The sequence below is a fragment of the Notolepis coatsorum genome, assembly GCF_963971535.1.
Source record: "Notolepis coatsorum genome assembly, chromosome: 2".
NCBI classification, from domain to species: Eukaryota; Metazoa; Chordata; class Actinopteri; order Aulopiformes; family Paralepididae; genus Notolepis; species Notolepis coatsorum.
The window spans coordinates 89,933,475-89,939,474 of NC_140166.1; positions in this window are offsets into that span (position 1 = coordinate 89,933,475).

The following is a 6,000-nucleotide window of genomic DNA, read 5'->3' on the forward strand; positions in this document are numbered from 1 at the left end:
ATGTGTATGCGTCCCTGTGCCCGAATACCCAAGACTACGAGGCGGTCAAAGCTGCGATTCTCAGGGCGTATGAGCTGGTGCCTGAGGCGTACAGGCAGCGGTTCAGGGCTCTGAGGAAGGGCAGCTCGCAGACTTATGTGGAGTTTGCGTACGAGAAAGAGCTGTTGTTTGACTGGTGGTGCGCGTCGGAGAAGGTGGACACCCTGGTTAAGATGCGAGAGCTCGTGCTCCTTGAGGAATTCAAGTCGTATTGTCTGCCCGATAATGTTGCTATGTACATGAACGAGCATAAGGTGACTGAGTGTTCGGTGGCTGCGAGCCTGGCGGACGAGTTTGTGCTGACGCACAAGACACTCTTTACGCCAAGTTACCCTGTACGCAATGTGGAGAGTAAGCCGAGGTGGGGTTTCGGCGACAAGACGGTGGGCACGGGTGGTAGCAGTGGGGGAGAGGCGATTGAGCGGGGCGCGAGGTCTGAGACACGCGATTGCTTTAACTGTGGAAAACGTGGTCATATAAAAGAACATTTTTTGCCCTTACCCGTCCCAGTAAGCAGATTTCGTTGGTGATGGCACCCACACGCATATCGGTTGAGTATGACAAAAGGGGTGAGGATATTAAAGCTTACCTACCGTTTATCAGCGGGGGGTTTGTATCCTTATCTAGCGATGGGGTGAGGGTTCCTGTGACCATATTAAGGGACACGGCTGCATCCCAGTCATTTATTCGGGGGGATGTGTTGCCTTTTGACAGTAGTACAGAGGTGGATGCGGGGATAACAGTTAGGTCTTTTGGGATGCATGTGATGAAGGTCCCGCTTCACATCGTCCACCTGACATCTGAATTGGTGTCGGGCCCGGTCGTCATTGGGGTAGAAAGTTGCTTCCCCGTTGCGGGGGTGTCACTAATCCTTGGGAACGATTTGGCAGGGGGTAAGGTCCTCGTGAAGGCAGACGTGACTTGTGTGCCAGCACAGTCTGGGGCGGTAGACATCCTGGCAGAGGCGTATCCGAGGGTGTTCTCTTCATGTGCGGTGACGCGAGCCATGGTTGTTAGAGCTCGGGCCGAGGAAGAGGGCGAAGTGGACTTGTTCGATACAGTAGTAGCGGCTGACGGCGACGAGCCTGAGAGGGAGGGGGCACTCCAGGGGCAGCCTGGCTCGTTGTTATTGTCGCAGCTTGCCCCTACAGTTGACCAACTTGAGTCGGATGACGCTGTTTCTTCTGTTTCAGCCGGTTCGTTCCTGAACACTACTTCCTCGGCTGAAGTTGCCAGTAGCACGGCTGAGTTCTCTTTCGCTCGTGAGGAACTTATCGCAGAACAGGGTAGAGATTCAAGTCTGTCGGGGTTTTTTGTGTCCGCTGTGGGGGAAAGAGAGAGTAAGGGTCTTAAAAGCTGTTATGTCCTGGGAGACGGGGTGTTGCTGCGTAAATGGTCCCCTGATCCGGATGCGTCATTGGGGAATGATTGGAATGTGGTGACGCAGGTTGTGGTTCCGTTCAAGTACCGTCATGATATCCTTTGTTTGGCTCACGATCATAGGCTCGCAGGGCATTTGGGGGTCAACAAGACGTTCGATAGGGTGCTGCACAATTTTTTTTGGCCAGGGTTAAAACGGGATGTGGCGCAGCACTGCAGGGGGTGTTCTACGTGTCAAATAGTGGGGAAACCCAACGACATCATTCCACGGGCGCCGCTCTATCCTATCCCGGCAGTGGGGGAACCCTTTGAGAGGGTTATTATTGACTGTGTGGGACCGCTCCCTAGAACGAAGGCAGGTAATAGTTTTCTTTTGACCATTATGTGTGCCAACACACGTTTCCCTGAAGCGATTCCGTTGAAACGGATGACGGCCAAGACGGTGTCACAGGCTTTGGTGAGGTTTTTTTCTGTGTTCGGTTTACCTCGCGTCGTCCAATCCGATCAAGGGACGAATTTCTTGTCTCGTATCTTCTCGCAAGTTTTGAAACAGCTGGATATATCACATAGCTTCTCTAGTCCATATCACCCGGAGTCACAGGGGGCGTTAGAAAGATTCCACTCCACGTTGAAGACTATGCTTCGGGCGTTCTGTCGTGATACAGAGGATGATTGGGATGAGGGGGTTCATTTGATGTTGTTTGCCGCAAGGGAAGTGGTACAGGAATCTTTGGGCTTCAGCCCTGCGGAGTTGGTGTTTGCACACTCTGTGAGGGGGCCGCTCAGGTTGTTGAGGGACAAGTGGTTGGGGGAGAGTGAGCCGAAAAACCTATTGGAATATGTCTGTGGCTTTAGGGAAAAGCTGAAGAGGGCATGTGATCTGGCGAGAATAAATCTGATTGACACACAAAAACGGATGAAGGGGTGGTATGATAGGAAGGCTCGGGATAGGTCGTTTGTGCCAGGGGAGAGGGTCTTGGTGTTACTTCCGGTGACAGGGTCCAGTCTACAGGCTCGGTTTAGTGGACCGTATCGGGTTAGGGAAAAGGTAGGGGAGCTGAATTACCTTATTGAGACGCCGGATCGTGGGCGGAAGACCCGCCTGTGTCATATTAATATGATTAAGCCGTTTCATACAAGGGGGCCTGTGGCCAGTACGGTGGTGGCCGCTACGCCGGTGTCGGCTTGTGTGTTGGCCCCATCTAGTGTCGATATGAATAATGACAGTCTCTTTCTTGCAGGCGGCGTTGGTGGGCTGACGTAATTATCCCGTCTAAAGCGGTTGTGGAGGGCCGTCTTACAAACACGGAGTCTGTGGTCACTCTTGGCTGTCGGCTGGGCCATTTGTCAGAGCTACAGCAAGCGGATATCAGGGGCCTGGTTGGGACTCACAGCGAACTTTTCTCGGATATCCCTTCGCGCACGAGTGTCTTGTATCATGACATTGATGTGGGGGAGGCAGTGCCCATTAAACAGCACGCGTATCGCGTGAATCCACACAAACGCGCACGGTTGCAAAAAGAGGTGGAATATATGCTCGCTAATGGCATCGCGGAGCCCAGCTTTAGCCCGTGGAGTTCGCCGTGCTTGTTGGTGGATAAATCTGATAAAACTGATAGATTTTGCACTGATTTTCGTCGGGTAAATAATGTGACTAGACCAGATAGTTTCCCGTTGCCCAGGATGGAGGACTGTGTTGACAGGGTGGGGGGCGCGTCTTTTGTAACTAAGTTGGATTTGCTTAAAGGGTACTGGCAGGTGCCACTTACGAACCGGGCTAAACTGATTTCTGCATTCGTGACACCTGACAGTTTCCTGCAATACACGGTGATGCCGTTTGGGATGCGCAACGCGCCTGCAACCTTCCAGAGGTTGGTCAACCAGGTGCTGTCGGGAGTGGCTTGTTGTGCGGCCTACCTCGACGACCTCGTCATTTACTCTGACGATTGGGAGGGGCACATAGCTAGTTTGCGGGAGGTGTTTGGACGGCTTGTTGGGGCGAACTTAACACTGAATCTGGCCAAGTGCGAGTTTGGCAGGGCGACCGTCACCTATCTTGGCAAGGTAGTGGGGCGGGGGGAGGTCCGCCCTGTCCATTCTAAGGTGGAGGCTATACTTGGTTTCCCAGAGCCAGCTACACGTCGGGATCTCCGGTGCTTTCTGGGGATGACGGGGTATTATAGGGGGTTTTGTAGGAACTTTTCGGCGGTAGCCTCTCCCCTTACAGATCTGTTGAGCCCGAAGATCCCGTTTCAGTGGACGCCTAGGTGTTCCTTCGCGTTTCAACAGTTGAAGTCCATTCTGGTCAGTGCCCCTGTCCTTGCGGCGCCTGTGTTCACGAGGCCTTTTAAATTGGCGTTGGATGCTAGCGAGTTGGGTGCTGGCGCAGTGCTCTTGCAGGACGATGACGGAGGTATTGAGCACCCGGTGTCGTACTTCTCCCGGAAGTTTAATATACACCAGAGGCGTTACTCGACCATCGAGAAGGAGGCATTGGCCTTGATTCTGGCCCCCTCCCATTTTGAGGTGTATGTTGGCTCCTCTCAGTCACCTATTAAAATTTACACGGACCACAACCCATTGGTCTTTATAGGTAGGATGCAGAATTCGAACCAGCGGCTGATGCGCTGGAGCCTCTTTCTGCAAGCCTTTGATGTGGAGGTGGTGCATGTCAAGGGCAAGGACAATGTGTTGGCCGACGCGTTGTCACGACTGTAGTCAGTGGTGGGGTGTGGGTTTGGGGCTGTGTTTCTGGGGGGGGGGGGTTGTGTGAGAGGTGTTGCTGTTGTTGTTTTGTTTTTGCCTTTTGTTGATTTTGCTCTGTGTTCCAGGAGTCGGGAGTGGTGAGGAGTAAGGCTGAGGCTGTCCATTCTCCGTACCTGGTTGATCGGGGACTTTATTGATGGATTGCAGGGTGCAATGCGGGGCAGCTCAATATGCACAGTTGTTTGGGGGATGTGGACCGGAGGGCGACTTTTCGTCTTGTTTACATCAGGGTTCCCCACTTATCAACCGCTATATTTTTTTTTTCTTCCCCTTTAGTTATTTAGGTACGGTTTTTCTTGTTTATGTCCATTTCCCCATTTTACTTTGGGGTTATGGCCATACATTTGAGGGGGGGGGGGGTGTTATGTGGGGGTATGTTTGTGCCCTGATCAGGCGCTCCTAATGTGAGTTGTCATGTCTAGATGTAGTCCTTTGTCATGGTGTGTAGTCCCTATTGTTTTCCCCCCAGGTGTACCCAATTACCATTACCCCAGGTGTGTGTTGTCTCGTCATTCCCTTGTGTATAAGTAGTCTGTCATCCCTTCCGTCTGGTGCTGACCCTGTCTGTATAGTCCTGTGTTTGTCTGTCTATTATTTGATGTTCATTTCAGTTACGAAAAACCATGGTAACTATTAATTAAAATATTCTTTATTTAGATACTTTGGCTGCCGTCTCCTTATTGTGTAACATTGACAAGTTAACGAGCCTTCCTGTAGTCAATGGTTACGTAATACACCACAAGACTAAGACCCACCCACTCTGATACAAACACAGCTCTCACCACTAGACTAAGACACCCACCCACTCTGATACAAACACAGCTCTCACCACTAGACTAAGACACCCGCCCACTCTGATACAAACACAGCTCTCACCACTAGACTAAGCCACCCGCCCACTCTGATACAAACACAGCTCTCACCACTAGACTAAGACACCCGCCCACTCTGATACAAACACAGCTCTCACCACTAGACTAAGACACCCGCCCACTCTGATACTCTGATACGGTGAAAATGATGACCACCTTTGTAGCCAAGGAGCGTCTGCTCCGAAAGCGATCCCAGACGAGAGCTGAGAGTGGGGAAAGGTGACACAAGAAAACGAAGAAGTCTATTGTTTTGACGAGAGCCTCTGAATGAATGGGAGCTGACGACCATCATGCATAATTTTGACCGGTACACACATTACAAAAACCTTTGTAGAACATACATTTTCCGTTGGATTTTTATAAACTTTGGACCTGACTATAAGACCAGTGGTGGCTGGTGAAACATATTCTAGGTGGGGCTGTGCCATATTCACTCAGTTTCAGTAACTACAGTATATAACCAGACCTGCAAACTGATAAGAGGTGAATAAGGTGACATGTTTGTAAACCAAACCCCTGTAGGGGTGTGTGGGCATTGTCCTACACCACTAAGATACCCATGTAAATGTCAAAATACTTCCCAAAGGTCAGTGAAGTCCATGACCACAACACCAGAGGGAGTTCCACAAATCACATTCAACCCAGATTCGGCTCAAACAAGGGACTAAACACGTTTCACAATTATGCCACAATAATGTGGAACGCCCTACCCACAGCCGTAACATTATGTGAATCCCTACCCTCCTTCAAAACCGCTCTCAAAGAAATTAGAAACTGGCAATTAGAAACTGGCCCCGGTAAATGTCAAAATCCCCCAGCCCACCCACCCACCCAACCCCCTCCAATGTACAGTTTCTTCCCCTAAGGATGTATATTTTTTTATGATCTATTTTTCCTAAAACAGTACTGTATATTTGTATGTCTTGTATGTCATAAATGTCTT